The sequence below is a fragment of the Geotrypetes seraphini genome, chromosome 9, assembly GCF_902459505.1.
Source record: "Geotrypetes seraphini chromosome 9, aGeoSer1.1, whole genome shotgun sequence".
Lineage (NCBI taxonomy): Eukaryota > Metazoa > Chordata > Amphibia > Gymnophiona > Dermophiidae > Geotrypetes > Geotrypetes seraphini.
Genome location: NC_047092.1, coordinates 172,811,337 through 172,830,389, shown reverse-complemented (window position 1 = coordinate 172,830,389; position 19,053 = coordinate 172,811,337). Strand labels below are relative to the sequence as shown.

Here is a 19,053-nt window from a genome sequence, read left to right as displayed (position 1 = left end):
CATACCCCGAAGAGTTCTAGGCGGTTCACATTAGTTAAACAGAGATTACAAGTAGTTACATATCAAATTGATCATAGAGTTGCAAACAGCAAGGCGAGAGTAGTTACAAGTGGTTGCATATTGAATTGATCATAGAGTTGCGAACAGCAAGGAGCGAAGTGGGGGGAGAGGAGGGAGAAGGGGGAGGGGAGTAGATCAGGACGGGGGGAGGAGGAGGGCTTATTATCACCCTGCCCCGTCACTTCTAGTTTAAAGCCCTCTTTAGTACATTAGCCAGCCTGCTGACAAAGACACTTCTTCCCTTCTTTGATAGATGCACACCATCCCTGCTCAGCAGCCCTTGGAAGATCATCCCATGGTCTAGGAAGCCAAAACGCTCTCGACACCATCCATGCAGCCTAGCATTCATCTCCAGGATGCGAGCTTCTCTGCCCTGGCCTTTACACTCGACAGGGAAGATGGACGAGAATACCACCTGTGCATCTGACTGCTTCACCTTCTTTATTTATTTATTTTTCTATACCATTCTCCCAGGGGAACTCAAAACAGTTTACATGAATTTGTTCAGGTACTAAAGCATTTTTCCCTGTTTGTCCTGGTGGGCTCATAATTTATCTAATGTACATGGAGCAATGGGGATTAAGGGTCAGAAGGAACAGCATGGTTCTAATCCACAACTTCAGGGTACTGAGGCTGTAGCTTTAACCACTGCGCCACACTCTCCCCCCACTGAAATATGCACCAAAAGCAACCTTGAGCATGCCTTTTATTACATGAGCATTCCTGGGGTTACAGTTGGCAGAGTTTATGGACTACAAAAGCGACAGAGCAGGCAGGAAACCTGTGCATTCTGCTACTAAATATACATGTAAGCAGCAGCTTCAAAAAAGAAATTATACCTGTCCTTCCACTTTATAAAATTGCCATTATTTAGATATACGCCAGCAGCAATTGCTAAAATTGCCTTCAATGCGTTTCAAGAAGGGGGGGGGGGGCGCAGAAGGTAGTATTGAGAATAGCAGGTAGCAAAAAAAAAAAACCAAACAAAAAAATCCCCTATCCAAGATTACTTTTCAGCATGATTTATAGGTTTTGTGGAAAGGGAAAAAGAGATTATAACAGAAAATCTGACCCTGGTCAAAAACAGACACAATTTTGAACTGCTGTTATAGGAAAACCTGGGTTGAGATTTACAAGATATAGCTTCCATTTGGAGACTACAGCGAAGTTCCTTAGCAAATAAGGTTCTTATATTTTTCCAGATACTGAAAGCGCTCTGACTCCACCAGCATGTCACTTTCTGAACCACATTTTCCCTAGAACTTTAGTGGGGTGTAAAAAGATAAATCCTAAAGTGTAGGTGGCTGAAGGAAAAGATGATAGCAGAGCTAGGATGTGGCTGGGTGAATGAAATGCTCTTTTCATTTCCAGAAAGGGTTGGGAAGAATTAGCAACCCAATTTTAACCTTCACAGAACAAAATGAAGATAAAGAATGCTGAGTGGCTGTAATTCACAAAGTATCACTGTCGTGTCACTTCTCTACAGAAGGCTTGGTTCAATTTATCACAGAATGAAAAACATGATAAGAATTTTTTTTAAAATTTGATTATTACTCTATTAGGACATTTTGAGCATCACTTCCAAGATTTGTAAACATACGCACTAGAATTTAATCATACCATTCCTTTAATCACAGCAGATGAATCCAGACAAGTGGGTTGTGTCTATTCACCAGCAGGCGGAGATAGCACCAAGCTGAGCTCTATCATGTAAAGCAGTGTTTCTCAACACACGGTACACGCGGGCCACTTGTTAGGAGTGTGCGGCCTAGCCACCGTGGATCCCTCCCTGCCTATCTGCCCCCCCCCTGCTGAAGCCACTGCCAGGGATCCCTCCCTGCCTGCCCACCCTTCTTGCCTGCCCACCCACTGCACCACCCCCACCACCACCAAAGATGACCATGTTACTTCGTTGGAGCCGGACTGGCTCCCTCCTCCCCCAGCACTACTCCGTGCAGGGACGCAGGCAGCGACCCACACGCTGCGTAGATGACCCAGAACCTCCTTTCTGACATCAGAATTGACATCAGAGGGAAAGCTTGTGGGCCAGCCACGTGCAGTGTGTGAATCGCTGCACAGAGTTGCTACTGGGGGAGGATGGAGTGAGTCCGGCTCCAACGAAGTAACAGAGTCAGCTTCAGGGATGGGGTGATGTGCAGTGGGCTGGGAGGAGGGATCCCCAGCAGCGGCTTCAGCAGGGGGTGGGTGGGCAGGGATCCCTGGCAGCGCCTGTAGCTTTTGTGGACAGGTCAGCTTCGAGGGGGGAGAGCGGGGCAAGCAGGGATCCCAAGCGTGCAACTTAATTTTGGGACAAAGCTGAACAGCAGGAAGGAGGAGGGGCACGAACTCGACACAGAAGGAAGGGAAGGAGTATGAACATGGGATACAGAAGGGAGGGATTAGAAAGGGAGAATTGAAGGGCATGAGTGTGTGAGTGAAAGATGGTGCACATGGGGAAAGGAAGAAAGAAAAATTGGGCACAGAGAAAGAGGAGTGAGGTAGAGATGCATGGGGAATAGAACGATGAGAGAGAGAAATACTGGATATGGTGGTAGAAAGGACAGATTGAAGGGGATGCAAGGGGGAGGAATGTTGGACATAGTGATGGAGGGAGAAATGACAGAAGGAGAAATGGACATGGGGCTGGTAGGCAATGGTGAGAAATGCTGCACATGATCCAGGGGATGAGAGAGGGAGAAATGTTGGATTTGGCAGTAGAGGGGGTGGGAGAGATGCCTGGATCTCTCAAGACAGATGGAGAGAGAGGGAAACATTGCCAATAGGGGTGTAAGAGAGAGGAAGAAAAGTTGGACTCATGGAGAGAGAGAGAGAGAGAGAGAGATCACCAGACAACAAAGGTAGGCATGCTGGCATGGGAGACGAGATCCGCCACCCAACAGCTCCAGCGGTGCAAACATAAAACTCCTTCTCTGTAGAGCAGCTCCATTGCTGTTTCAGGAGCTGCCCCAAACAGACCTCCAGCAAGCGACTGCTAGGAAAGGAGATGTGCTGGCGTGGGAGATGAGCTTGCCTCCCAACAGCCCTAACTCTCACATGCAATACTTGTTCTCATTTCACACAAGACTCCTCTCCTAACTAGCCCTTATAACCTAAAAAAAACCCCACAGACTACAAAATGAAACCTTCCTTCACTCAGCTCCCGATACTATTTCTCACCACCCTCAAAGCGCTACATAACATATCTCCCAACCACAGTTTCAACGCCTCACAAGATCCCAAGAAGCAAAGTCCTAGATCGCAAGAACCTCTTACACAACCTACAGAAGGTCATGGTGGAAGCGGTCAACTTATTCCCTTAATATGGACCAAGAGACTTGACAAACATAAATAGAAAGCAACCCCTCCCTGAGTCACACAACAATCCAACAATGAATCCAAACAACATACCCTCCTCTGCCCATTGCATGTACATGAATGCAAGATCAGTGGTCAATAAGCTATCTAATATAATAAAATGATAGGCCGCACATGCGCACTAAAAAAATTGTGTTCCCTGATCCCGTCGCGGAAACACGAGTGCGCATGCGCGGGTTTTACGTCACCTGCTCTCCATCTCGCGCCGCCAACGATCTCTGTTCCTCTTTGCCACGCATGTCTGCCGCCGACCTCGAGCTCCTGAGGGCCGGCGCCGCGAGCCGCCCGGCCGGTGCTGAGGCCCCGCCTCCCGCTCTGCACCACGATCGAGAGAGGAGCTGCGGTGGCGGCTTTCAACTAAAAAAAAAAAAAAAATAGACAACTGCAGGTCGCCGCTCTCACCCGGCTCTCAGCTGAGCGCTGGCGGCCGGCGAACCCTAATTGCAGCGGCGACTTTCAACTACAAAAAAAAAAAAAAAAAAAAACAGCTGAAGATAGCAGCTCTCACCCGGCTCTCACAGGAAAATGGACAGAGGAAGAAATGCTGCTGCAGCTGCTGTACAGGGAAGTGGGGAGGGAGGAAAATGCTGCACAGGGAAGTAGGGAGGGGGGAAATGCTGATGCACAAGGAAATGGAGGTGGAGGGAATGCTGATAGGAGCCGCATGCTGGACAGGGGGAGCAGGTAAGGAGTGCTGCTGGACAGGGGGAGCAGGGAAGAGGGTCAGGGAGAAAGTAAGAAGTGCTGCTGGGCAGGGGGAGCAGGGAAGAGGGTCAGGGGGAGAAAAGAAGGAGTGCTGCTGAGAAACAGGAAGAGAAACAGGGGAGCAGGGAAGAGAAACAGGGGAGCAGGTAAGAAGTGCTGCTGGACAGGGGGAGCAGGGAAGAGTGACTGGAGAGCAGGGAAGAAGTGCTGCTGGACAGGGGGAGCAGGTAAGGAGTGCTGCTGGACAGGGGGAGGTAAAAGGAAGGGAGAAGGCCTACTGCTGGACAGGTGGAACAGGCAAGGGGTGATGGTTGACAGCTGGGGAAAGAGAGAGACAGAAAGCGGCCAAGGGGAGAGAGAAAGAAAGAATGAAAGACAGACATATTCTAGCACCCGTTAATGTAACGGGCTTAAAGACTAGTTCCTCATAAATGATCTGATCTCCACCAAGGATATAGACCTAGTATTTATCACGGAAACATGGTTAAAAGACCATGGTAGCCCAGAACTTCCCCACCTCTGCCCCCCAGGATACAACATACTCCATCTCCCAAGAAAACTCAAACGGGGAGTTCTCACACCAATCTGGAATACACTGCTTGCAAACTGAAAGATAAGACTAATTCCACACAGAACAACATACAAATCCTTCTAGTCTATAAACCTCCTAACTCCCAACCTAGCTCCATCACCACAATAATGGAAATAATCACCAACCTAGCTTGCCAACTCAATAAACTAATCATCCTGAGTGGCTTATCCCCAGGCCAACTCTACAAGGGCATATGGAAACAAGCTGGTAGAAAGAACTGGAGAAGTCTTCAAAGCTAAAGTCCCTGGGTTCCTACAAGCAGCTGCAAGACAGCCTCAACTACGAAGATGAAATCAGAAGCCATCCTCATGAAACTCAGAAGAAGGGTTCCCTAATGATGGGCATCTAGCATGGGACTACTCGTGTTGGAGAAGTACTTGAAACCAAGGCCCCTGACATAACCACCCTTCTACACTGCACTGCCACCACCAGACATGGAGACTAGAATAGAATTCCAAATCTCAAAAGAGAAACAGGCTGGCAGGAATAAAAGACTTCATTCCACCCAAGCACAGAGGCTTGCCAGTGGATAAAACATAAGACCACACCATTATGGGCCAACTGCCCAGACCAAACTGAAATGTGCAGGAACCCAGATATATGTAGCGTATGCATGCCTGTGTCATAAAATAATGCCATAACTGCAGAAGCTAGAGCTGTCAAGCAGAATGGAAACTGTGCCATACCTGCTGGCAGATCACACATGATCCCACTGGTGCAAACAGCTGCTGTTTAACCCCCTTGCTGTCTGATTCCCCTGGGAATACAGCTGCGCACAAGCAGGTGGACAAGGAATCCGTCCTACATAAATAGCAGCAGTCCCCTATGCCGGTGGTAACTGAAACATGCTGTGTGTGTCTGGTAGTGCTATCGAAATAACAATTGTTGTTGTTTTTGAAACCGAAGCAAGCATCATCCCTCTGGGACCTAGTGCTTTCCCAGCAAGGCCTGTGAAACTCCAGTTCCTGCAAGCCAAATTTATACCTTTTTTAAACAGGCTGGATTGCTGCAAATACAGTTAGCGGGAAGATATTTTACCACCTGGACAGGAGGCTGGAGCCGCAAGAAGTGAAGCAATAACTGCCAAGGATATATCCCCTGCCCTTGAAACATTCCAGGCAGCGATAAGGGAGGAGAAAGAGCTTGAACAAAGGCTTCAGAAAATGGCAGCCTCAAACAGACACCCCCGCAGAGAGCCTGTAACACAATGCAATAGCCGCTGACAGAAAACCCAGGAGTCTAAGTGGAAGCTATTGCTCCTTCCCGCCAAACAGGAGCTGCCGCTTTGAGTGAATTAGCAGCTGCAAAAATCACCGTGGGAGAGTTGCTCCACTCCCCAAGAGCCTAGAAAAGCACCAAAGCACAGTATGCCATTCGTTCTTTTCCTTGTTTGTCTCTTAACCGCACCATGGGAGAACAAAAGGCAAATCTCGACAGGCCACAATATCCCCACAACCAAGGGGTCAGTGGACAAAGCCACCCCTCCCCGGTTCAAATAAGCACAGGAGGGAATGGGCCACGAATGGTAAGGCAAACCAAAGAAATATACTTACTGTGAAGAGAGGTAACATACACAGCTGGCTGCTCTGTGCCTTGCTTTCAGCCCACTGCACTCCCTCTGGGTTTAACCACGTTTGTTTTTACTTGAAGAGGGAGTTAGGGGTGCAGAAAAACCACCAAATGGGGCCATAAGGGACGGATAAGACAACTGACACCACCAGCTATATATCTAGAATAGGCACCCAGGAAGCCTAATCCCCATGCTCAATTGAGTTAACAGAGCCAAAACAGGAGCTAAGCTATGCCTGAAGCTGAACCAATAGAGATGGTACTTGAAAGAATACCACAAACAAAATTAGGTAATGGGAGGCTGATCCATTGAACTTATGACAGCCAAGTGACATTAAGAGATATAAATTATAAGTTAAATATTTTGAATTGTAGGGTGAATCCTCAGTATGAGATTATGAGCTTGAAAGAGGAAATCACTAACAAGAGACCATTCTATTGCTCCAGAAGTCAACTGGCATAGAAATCATAAAACGATTTCAGCCACACGCCATCATTGAATTCACCCTTGGGTGTGTAAATAAGCCATTTGTTTTTAAATAAACAATAAGAAAACCAAAGTAATTTCAAACAATATTTATGTGAATGTATCTCTCATATATCAATATCAACCAAAGTTCAATGAATGAGACCCCCATTTACTGGCCAGAACATGAAAAACTATGGCGTTATAACAAAGCAGACTTAGCTTGCAATTAATGTCCATTAGCTGGTATGATGGGAACATCCAAATTTTTTTTAAGTAAAATCAGTTCCCTTCGGATCTCTAACACTCTTGCTTAGGTTCAACCAAGCTTATTTTCAGGGCTCTGTAGCCCCTTCTCAGGAACTGCAGGTAGTATAAACAGAAAATATGAAGATGCCGAGGCTTCCACTACGACCCATTGCTGGCTTGAAAAAGGGGGGAGGAGACGGAGAGGTGTGGCGGAGCTAAATCACAAAATCAAGAGACATCGCTAGGGGGAGTAACCTAATTAGGATGGACACAGCACGACTACAGCTCAACGGAGTCGGAAGCCGTAACTGGAAGAAGTAATATAACTAAATTGAAATAGTCTACAACAGGGCTTCCCAATTCCTGTCCTCGAGATCTACTGGCAGGCTATGTTTTCAGGATATCCACAATGAACATGCATGAGAGAGATTTGCCTGCACTTCCTTCTTGGTATGCCAATCTCTCTCATACATGTTCATTGTGGATATCCTGAAAACCTGGCCTGCCAGATCTCAAGGACCAGAATTGGGCAATCCTTGTCTACAACTTGTTTATCATGCCCATCACACATTAATAAATTTGGCACTCCCAAATCTTATTAGAGGGGAGGGGCAGCACCAGAGGTTGTTACACAAAATCAGTACAAAAGTTTTTAAAGATATACACCACAAAAGAGAATAAGGTCAGAGGTCCAGGAACTAAATAATGTTGTTCCACTTGAGGACATCATTCAGACCCTTGGGTTTGACAGAATTAAGTTCAAAGATCCAAAATTGCTCACGCAATTGAATGCGTGCCATCTTATCCCCCACAAACTTCGCAGCGATCTGTTCAATTATGAGCCACCCAAGATCGTAAAAATTGTGGTCATTCTCCAAACAGTGCAACACCATAGGACAGGGGTGTCAAAGTCCTTCCTCGAGGGCTACAATCCAGTCAGGTTTTCAGGATTTCCCCAATGAATATGCATGAGATCTATTAGCATACAACGAAAGCAGTGCAAAATCCAAAATGGTGGTCAAAACAGCAGATCAGCTGAAGCAAAATAATCAAAAATCAGTTTACTGTTCCAGAGACAAAGTACACGGTACACCGACAATTGCGTGTAGGACAATCACACGCCAACAATTGTGCCCTGTCAAATGCGCTCACCGACAAGTGCACGCATGACAACTGCGGCACATTATTTAGCTACACTGACTACTTCACGATAATTATCCCATGCACCAACTCTGTCTCAGAAGTCACCCCCAAAGCAACAGAAGTATTAAATCGGATGGAGCAATGGATGACCGAATTCAGACTAAAACTAAACTCTGAGAAAACAAAATTTTTCATAGCAGCGACATACCCACTCGACACTAAAGCACCAATGTGCATCAACAACCTCAGCTATCCAATTCAACCCACTATGAAGATATTGGGTGTAACATTGGACCAAAACCTGACCATGAAAGACCAGGTGGACTCCTTGATCAGAAAATCTTTTATACCCTCTGGAAACTTCGGACCATCAGAGCTTACTTTGATGCCTCATCATTTCGAATTCTAGTACAATCCCTTATTTTGAGTCAACTCGATTATTGTAACATCGCCTACTTGGCACTCCCCCAGAAATACATGCGGCGATTGCAACTGGTTCAAAATACAGCGGTTAGACTACTTTGTGGACTGAAAAAGTTTGATCATGTGACACCTTCCTATCGATTTTTACACTGGCTACCAATGAAGGCACGTGTGAAATTCAAGTTTGGTTGTTTTTGCTTCAAGGTACTTTATGGCTTAGCCCCTAAATACATAACAGACCTTTTCTCTTTCTCAACCAACAGACACAAGTGAAGCTCACACCTGAACTTCGTTTCTCCACCGGTTAGAGGTTATAAATTTAAAAGTCATCATCAACATCTCGCACATCAAGCAGCATTATGGGGTAAAGACCTTGAACAATTGCTTGTGCCTACTACCTATGGAGAATTCAGGAAACGTATGGAAACACATCTATTTCTGAAATACTTAGGAGGCCAACCCATTCAATCTTAATCCTTAACAACCGAGCGCAAGAATCACCTGTCGCTAAATCTGTACTTTGTTCACTCAATCTGTAACATTTCTAAGCATTGTAAACCGCATAGAACTTCACGGTCCTGCGGTATATAAACTGTTATTATTATTATTATTATTAAAACATTCACTTGCTAGCTAGTGTTAGGGTAAGGTTTACATGATGATTAGGGGAGCCCTAGATAGCAAGTGAATGTTTTAAATGTAAGGGGGGGGGGATTTCCTACCCCACACCCCATTCAGTACGCACATTTGCCTTGCGCACAATATGTCAGGGAGCAATTGTCGGCACGCGATTGTCCTGTGCACATTTGACAAGTCACCCAAGTATACATACAGTGACCCAACGCAGGCCGTGTTTTACCCATGCAAGGGCTGCATCAAGGGATTAGCGAAACCAGGAGGTGTTCAGAAATAGAATTACCAGCCAGGTTAAAACATTACTTGACTAAAAGATTGCAGTTCTCCACAGTCAAACTCAGCAGCAACCATTTGGTCTTAATAATACCATGGAGTGGAATGTGTTTTGTAACTGTACATTATTATATTAACATAATGAAGTCATGGTCATATTTAATTTTGATTATACATAAACACTGTCAATGACATTACTGAAGGGGCAGGAAATATTGTCTTTAAAGCGAGCGTAGTAGTAGCATGTGTGGCTTTTGTAAGTAGTTCAGCGCCATTTTTGTCAGCACAGCCTGTTGCATACTGAATACAGCTCGTTAAAAGTAAGTCTATTTAGTAAGCACATAAGCATCGCCTCTGCCGAGTCAGACCATAGGTCCGTCATGTCCAGCAGTCCGCTCCCGCGGCGGCCCCCCAGGTCAATGACCTGTAAGTGATCTATTACTCTAAAGCATTTTGTACTGTATAGTAACCCTCTAATTGTATCTTTCAATCCCCTTTTCCTTCAGGAACTCGTCCAATCCTATTTTGAAACCCAAAATTGTACTCTGCTCTACCACCTCTTCTGGAAGTGCATCCCAGGTGTCCACCACCCTCTGAGTGAAGAAGAACTTCCTAGCATTTGTTCTGAATCTGTCTCCCTTCAATTTTTTTGAGTGCCCTCTAGTTTTTGTTGCCCCCGCCAGTCTGAAGAATTTGTCCCTCTCTACCTTCTCTATACCTTTCATGATCTTGTAAGTTTCTATCATATCTCCTCTAAGTCTCCGCTTTTCCAGGGAAAAAAGCCCCAGCTTCTCAGCCTCTCAGCATATGAAAGGTTTTCCATGCCCTTTATCATTTCTGTTGCTCTACTCTGGACCCTCTCGAGTATCGCCATATCCTTCTTAAGGTACGGCGACCAGTATTGAACGCAGTACTCCAGATGTGGTCACACCATCGCCCTATACAGCGGGAGGATAACCTCCTTGGTTCTAGTAGTGATACCTTTTTTGATAATGCCCAACATTCTGTTCGCCATTTTTGAGGCTGCTGCGCATTTTGCCGCCAGTTTCATAGTTTTATCCACCAAAATCCCCAAGTCCTTTTCTAGGTTGTCTTCCCCCAACATCATCCCCCCCATCATGTAGGTGTACATCGGGTTTCCTTTCCCTATGTACAAGATTTTACACTTCTCTACACTGAAGCTCATCTGCCATTTATTTGCCCACTCACTCGGTTTGTTCAGGTCCCTTTTAAGTTCTTTACATTCCTCAACAGATCTAACCTTACCGGAGAGTTTTGTGTCGTCCGCAAATTTTATAACTTCGCACCTCGGCCCTGTTTCCAGGTCATTAATAAATATATTGAACAGCAGTGGTCCTAGCACTGACCCTTGCGGGATGCCACTCGTGACCCCTTTCCAGTCATAGTGTCTCTTTACTCCTACCCTCTGTTTCCTGTCCGCCAGCCAGTTTCTGATCCATCTGTGTATGTCCCCTTCCACCCCGTGGTTCCAGTTTACTTAGTAGGCGCTCGTGAGGTTCCTTGTTGAAGGCTTTCTGGAAGTCCAGGTATACTATGTCTATGGGGTCACCTTTGTCCAATTGTTCGCTTATCCCCTCAAAGAAGTGCAGTAGGTTCGTTTGGCATGATCTTCCATTACAGAAACCATGCTGGCTTGTTCTCATCAGCTTATTTTTTTCCATATGCTCATTGATACTGTCCTTGATTAATGATTCGGCCATCTTCCCGGGAACTTGAGGTTAAGCTGACCGGTCTATAATTCCCTGGATTAGGTTTGAGCATTTCCATTGTATGTAAAATTATTATTAATGGTTTGTGCTTTAATTTACAGCTATCTTTAATGGACATCTCAGTCCTCACGAGTGACTCCTGATGAAGCTGAGAGTGCCAGTGAAATGGGTCCCTTCCGGTATCATTAATATGGGCTTTGTTTCGAGTTTGTTTGTTATATGGCTGTGAAGCAGAATATCCGGTTATGTGCAGCTAGGTCTCCTTAATGCGGTTAAGTGCAATATTCAGCATGTAACTGCAAAATGAAACCGGACTGTGTTTTCAAAATGGCCGTATACAAGTCCCATTCCATTTCACCTTTTATGTGATCTGATTTGTCCAGTTAATTTAGGCAGTTAAGTGCTGAAAATACCAGAACTTAACCATCCACAAAACAGCCAGCTAGGCTTTAGTGATCAGTGCCGATATTCAGTAGCACTGATTAAGCTCTGAATGCACAGAAGCCCATGCTATTCCTGTAGGCTTCTTCACATTCAGTGCACTGCTAATCAGTCGTGCAGCTTTGTAAAAGTCCTAAGTAGCCCTGCACTAGCGATTTAACTGGTCAGGAGCCTCTCCTGACCAGTTATATCACTTTCAATATTGACTCCTTTATACCTAGAAATATATTGCCGATATTGCTCAGATGCACAAACCCTTTTTTCCCACTTTACTATTTAGACAGGGGTTAATGTTCATTAGAAGTTCAGGAGTTAACCAAATAAATCTTTACAAATTTGTACTGCTGAACAAAAAAACTTTGGGATGGATGTTTCAATCTCTAACCATATCAAGGTCAAGAGCATAGAACAATCAGTCACTTAAGTCCAGCAGTCCTGAAGAAGTGGTCCCCCCCCCACAAAATTTTGACTTGTACAAAGGACTAGTGACATTTTCTTGATGTTAAAACCTTTTTCTTCTTCTTTTGAATTAAACATGCCCTATTGACGAAAGTTTTTTATGTCAATTGAACTAGGCCAGTTACTGGGCAGACTTGTACGGTCTGTGTCTGTGTATGGCCGTTTGGAGGAGGATGGGCAGGGGAGGGCCTCAATGGCTGGGAGGGTGTAGATGGGCTGGAGTAAGACTTAACAGAGATTTTGGCAGTTGGAACCCAAGCACAGTACCGGGTAAAGCTTTGGATTCTCGCCCAGAAATAGCTAAGAAGAAAAAAAAAAAAAAAAAAAAAAAAAATTTTAAATTGAATCAGGTTGGGCAGACTGGATGGACCATTCGGGTCTTTATCTGCCGTCATCTACTATGTTACAGAAAAGGGCCTACGGCCCAACAAGTCTGCCCACTCAAATAACCCTCCCCTCTAAGTTCCTCTTTGAAGTGAGCCCACGTGTTGATCCCATTTGATCTTAAAGTCAGTCACGTTACTGGCCTCAACTACCTGAAGTGGAAGATCATTCCAACGGTCGACCACCCTTTCGGTGAAGAAGTACTTCCTAGTGTCACCATGGAATCTCCCGCCCCTGATTTTCAGCGGATGCCCCCTTGTCGCCGTAGGGCCTGTAAGGAAGAAGATATCTTCTTCCACCTCAATGCGGCCAGTAACGTATTTGTCAGTGGTGGGGTAGAACTGTGAGTGGTCAGCTCACCTAAGACCTGAGGCTTTTTCTTTCATCTGTAAAGGGGGTTTGGCGCTTGTAGATTTCATTTAAGTGGAGAGTAAATATATTTTTTTTCTGTGATTAAGTGGACTTCCAAATCATGCACATAACCAACGAATACAATCACCTCTCACATACGTCCTGTCAAAAGAACTGAAAAGCTTGTTAGTTTTAATTAACAAGGAAATTGAGTAACATACATAAGCTTTATTAACTTAAAGCATCCAAACAAACACAAATGGATGCAAACTTTTGGACTGGTATTTCATCATATTTATAGTTGAGCATACACAAAAGATTCTTCCAACTCTGATGTCAAATGACAGTGGCTTTCAGGTTTGATTTCTACTCTCTTTCTATGTAGCACCATAATTTATTTTGTTATTTTTTTATTTCTGTTTGAAGCTTATATGAATATTCTATTATAAATTTCAGGTTTTATATGCTTTTCTGAACTAAACTTTGTTTAGCTATCTTTAATGTGATCATCATGGATACTAGTCAGCATCATTCAGGCTTGCTTGTCAATGTTAATGGTCAGCTGCTATCCTATATAATAAAACCCTAGCCGCGCATGCGTACTTACCTGCGTGCTTCCATGATCTCTGATCTGTGATCAGTAGGTCCGTGGCAAGCAGGAGTGCAGATGCAGCGGCCAGACAACTCGGAGAAACACAGCACAGCCGCCGACTCCCCCCTCACACCCTCACTCACCGCCAAAGCCTCCTCCTTCTGGCTGGCTCACCCGCGTTTAAATTAAGAGAAAAGCGCTGCACCACACTAACGCTGGCCTCACCGTCTTCTGTCCACTGTGGCCCACCCTCTCTGACTACTTCCTGTTTCCGCTAGGGTTGGCCGCAGTGGATAGAAGATGCCGAAGCCAGCGGTAGCGCGGTGCAGCGCTTTTCTATTAATTTCAATGCGGCGGCTGGAAAGGGGGCGGCGGAAAATGCTGATGTTGCACAGGGAAGGCCGGGAAATGCTATTCTAATGCTGCACAGGAAAGGCTGGGAAATACTGCTGCATCACAGGGAACTGTGTGTGTGGTGGGGAAATGCTGCTTCTGCACAGGGAAGGCCGGGAAATGCTGCTGCTGAACAGGGAAGTGTGTGTGTGGGGGGAAAATGCTGCTTCTGCATAGGGAAGGCAGGGACATGCTGCTGCTGCACAGGGAAGTGGTTTGTGGGGAGGGAATGCTGCTGCTGTGGCTGCTGCACAGGGAAGTGGGGGGGAGGATCAAAATGCTGCTGTACAGGGAAGTAGGGTGGGGGGAAATGCTGCTGCACAGGGACATGGAGGGGGAGGGAATGCTGCTGTGGCTGCTGCACAGGGAAGTGGGGGGGAAAGAATGACAGACAGCTAGCACCCATTAATGTAAATATTAGTTTATGATATATTACCTCAAACTGTATGTCTTAATTTGTTAACAATTTGATAAATATATTAGAAAGAATTATACATGCTACTTAAAGTTAACTCTATACAAAATTCTATGTAACAATATGTTGTCTGTAACTTGCCTGGAACTCTAATTAATGAGGATTCGGCAGGATATAAGACTGCAAATAGCACAACACAAAATAGCAGAATTTTATTTTTATAGTTTTGGCTTCTTTTTTCTCATTTCTGAAGCCTCTTTGTAGACTAGAGGAAAAATTCATAATGTTATGTTTATTTTTTGTGTTTCCTTCTATATTGAGTATTGTTGGAATATTCCTTTTTTTTCCTTTGTGGAATGTATTAATTAAAATGCTAATAAAAATTGAAATAATAAATTTGAGAATTTGAATATTTTCCCCCAAATTCTATAAATGGCAGCTAAAGTGGCACCCATCTGCTGAGTTGAGTTATAGAATAGGATCAGTTACATGCATAACATAGGTCCCTTTTTATCAAGCCACATTAGGGTTTTTTGGGGGGTTTTTTATCGCCGGCCACTACACTAAAAGCTTCAAAGCAGGTAGAGCAGGGCGACACCAAAGAGTTACTATCCTTTATCACTTCTCTCAACTTCCCTGTGCCACCCCCCGATAGAACCCACCTAAAAGGACATCAACTAGATCAACCTTTTCTTCTAAAGCCCCAGCCCATCCCAAAATGCTCTGGCACCAAACCACTTGGACCGACACCCTATGGTCGGACCATCATTTATGCAATTTCCAATTCAACTGGCAAACCAAACGCTCCCCAACCAAACCCCTGGAGAAAAAAAGGATTAGGAAAATGACAGCCACCAGAGGCTTGGTAAATCCAGTGGAATTCTGGTCACATACGATATCTCATCAGACTCAAACTCCCCCTCTATCAACACCTGGACCAATACAAGCACGCAGATTCTTAACAAGATGGCCCCCATCAAACTAAGAAAAATGAGAAACCAAAACCTAGATGATGGCTGGTTCGACGCCGAGCTAGGAGCAGTGAAATGAGAATTACGAAATCATGAAATCTGGTGATAACATAGAAAGAACAAACTGGAGACTAAAATTAAAAGAATACAAAAAACTTATAACTATAAAATGCGCGAATTTCTACGCAAAAAAATAGACTATCCCAACACCAACAACCTATTTACACTAGTTAACAATCTCTACGATATACAGGCCTTTTCACACCACAGATGCGCTAGCTGAATTTTTTAACAACAAAATCAGCATCCTAAGATCCAACCTACCACCCTCCACTACCAACCATCTGAACTACCCAGGTGCCCAACACACAAACGAACCCAGAGTAGACATGTACTGGAACAACTTTTCTGTCCCTACCTGGAATCACTTCAGCAAATTCTTGTAAAAATACGTCGATTCATACTGCAGATTAGACAGCTGCCCACCAAACGTCATGAAAGCTGCTCCAGTCACCTTCAAAGCCACGTTACACGTTTGGCTCTCCTCCCTATTACTGTCGGGTACATTTCCCGAGGTCACATACTGATCACACCGATTGTAAAAAATCCCAAGGAATCTATCAAGCTGACATCTTACTACAGACCCATCGCAAACATTCCCTTTTTTGTAAAGCTGATGGAAGGCTTGGTAAACCAAGATTTAGTAACACACCTAGACAAATTCAACATACTTCACAACAACCAATCAGGCTTTCGATCCGAGTTCAGCATGGAAACAGTTATTGCTTCATTACTGGATTCCCTCTTGAACCTACTCAGCCAAGGTTCTAATGCACTAATCCTTCAACTAGACCTAAGCAGCACCTTTGACTTAGTCAATCATACCATCCTAATTGACTGCTTGGAGACAATTGGTCTCTCATGCAATGTACTAAAATGGTTCCAAGGCTTCTTGACTATACGATCGAACCGAGTCTATAGCGACAATATCCAATCCTCCAGCTGGGTAAACCCATGCGGAGTCCCACAGGGTTCCCCCCTACCCCCCACTCTGTTCAACATTTACTTAGCCCCATTGCCAAATCTACTGCAAAAATTAAAAATCAAATTTTACATCTACGCCGATGACATCATCATAGTCCTGCCCCTAACAAATCTGACTCCTGAGACGAAGAATCATCTAGCACTAACTAAAACAAATCGAAATATGGATGACAAAGTTCAAACTGAAACTCAACCCTGAAAAAACCAAATTCTTCCTGGCTTGCCCAAATGACAAAATCAAAGATACTACAATAACCCCGAATGGACAGAACTTCCCCATTGTCGATACCACAAAAATCCTGGGAGTGACACTGGACCGCTATCTCACTCTAGATATGCACTCAGAGCTACTGATCAAAAAAGGCTTCTCGACACTATGGAAACTAAGAACCATCAGAAAGTACTTTGACACAACATCATTCCACTTACTGGCGCAATCCTCCATTTTAAATCTACTCGACTATTGCAATATCATTTATCTGGGGTCTCTCAAGAAAACCATTCAAAGACTTCGAATCATACAAAACTCAGCTGTGTGATTGATTTTCGGCATAAAGAAATGGGATCACATAATCCCCTACTACCAAAAACTCCACTGGTTGCCCCTGTAGGCAAGAGTATTGTTCATATTTGCCTGTCTCTGTTTCAAATCCATTCTCGGTTTGGCCCCTCAATACCTGGTCTCCCACTTTAAACTAGACTGCTCCACCAGGCCTACACGCAGAATACGTATGTTTAGCCACCCTACAATAAAAACCTGCCGATACAAAAGATTCCTTGACAAAACGCTTGCCTTCCAAGTAAGTCTACAGAATGACTGGTAAAGCAGCAGCATCAAGCACTCCTCATCCTACCTCAACTTCAGAAAACTAGTTAAAACCAACCTGTTCAACCGATTTGTGACCAAGAATCCCTAAAGTCTTCACTGCTTATCCCACGCTGTATGACCAGCCCTTCTTATTGTAAACCGCCTCGACCTACTTCTTATTGTAAACCTGCCCCTACAATGTAACCTTACTCTGTACAAATATTCATGTACTCAAAGATTTCATTGTTTTTTCGCTGAATGTCCAGATCTTCTTTATTGTAAACCGCCTCAAACTACTTTGGCTTTGGCGGTATATAAACTATAAATTATTATTATATACTGTATTTTTCACTCCATAAGATGCACTTTTTTTCAGTAAATAAGTGGGTGTAAATAAAAGTGCGTCTTATGGAATGAATATGCCCCCCCCCCCCCCACCGGTACCTTTAAATTCCGGCAGTCAAGCGCTGTATTGGCAGAAGCTTTCCGCACTGCAGCCCCTCCCTCACTGTACAGCTGCCTCCTCATCTCTTGCAGCCAGTGGCGCACAAGACAGGAGCATGCTTTTCACACTCCTGCCTGGCCCCGCGCCACTCCCTGAATGGCTGCCATCAGTTCTCGTGGGATAATCAAACTTTTAAAAAAATGTCTAGGGCACCATTTAGACTTTTGGGGCAACACCTGTTTTAAAAACAAACAAGGGTCACAAAGGTGCCCAATCTACCCAGATGACTACTGGAGGGATTAAGCCATAATCCCCCTCCCCTTTTATTTTCCAGATGATCACCGACCCCCTCTCACCACCCAAAAATGTGAAAGAAACAGTTCATCAGTGTCAATATTCCTACTATAAAGAATAAAAACCAAGTGCCAAAGAGCTCATGTGAGGGTGAACATTCAAACAGGTACTTCTAACACAAATATCTACCACAAAAAAAACCAAAACATAAAAGTAGGGAGGAAAAGCCTCAGATCCCCACTTCCACCTTGCTGAAACTACGTGGTAGGCACTACAGGGTAAAGGAACCGCATAGGGTTTACTATTATTTAAAGAAATAGTACATTACAGCCTGTATTACAGCTTCATATGGCCACACAGACACAGCTCAACAAATCAGAGAGCTCTAAGGGGTATTGTAGTGAACGTCACATTCAAAAAGTTCCAGATACACATCACTATAACCTGCTTATATTGTATGGTGAGCCCTCCAAAACCCACTCAAAACCTACTATACCTACATAAAGATAATACCTGCAAGCATAATGGCCATTGTTGTGGTGTACAGGTGGGTACAGTGAGTTTTGGAAGGCCCACCATACAATATTAACAGGTTATATTGACATTTGTGCCCGAGTCTTTTTAATGTGACATTCACTGCAGTACTCCTTAGGGTGCCCCTCTGATCTGATCTGCTCAGCTGTCTGTGAGGTCAGTTTGCTAAGAATGCTGGCTGCTTGGATGTCCCAATGGCTTGTTGTGCGTTTTTCATTTGGATGTTTCCATATTCAAAAATAGCCAAAAAAGATAGACGCAGTAAGAGTCAAAATGTCTAGATAGATCATTTAAAAAAAAAAAAAAATAATAAGATATCTTGCAGTTTCGAAAATGGACATTTTCTCTACTGGATATTCTGAATGTCTTTCCCAAGACTTAAGATGTCCTTTAAAAAAATGCCCTTACACTTTTCCTTGCTTTAATAGATACTCTTGATATAAGTATTCTTAACAACATAACTAAATTCTGTAGCAGCTCCCTGAACTTACAGCAGCAATTCTATGAGCACAAAAGTGACAAATGAGCTCTTATTCACTGGAAGTGAGTGGCTGAATTAAGTATGATGTCACAGACTGCTTGAAGTAATCAAATCTCGTTGTGCGGTTGGTGGAAAAATTTCTCTCATGTAGAAGAAAAATATGCAAAGAAACATACAAACTACAAGCAAATAAAAATGCTAATTCAAAAGACTTTGGAGT

At 44.2% G+C, this 19,053-nt stretch overlaps 1 protein-coding gene across 4 annotated transcripts in view; it reads right to left on the bottom strand.

Moving 5' to 3' along the window:
- Positions 1-19,053, bottom strand: part of NLGN1 (neuroligin 1) — a 536,958-nt gene that overhangs the window by 500,729 nt on the left and 17,176 nt on the right. The gene's annotated exons all lie outside the window — the stretch shown is intronic.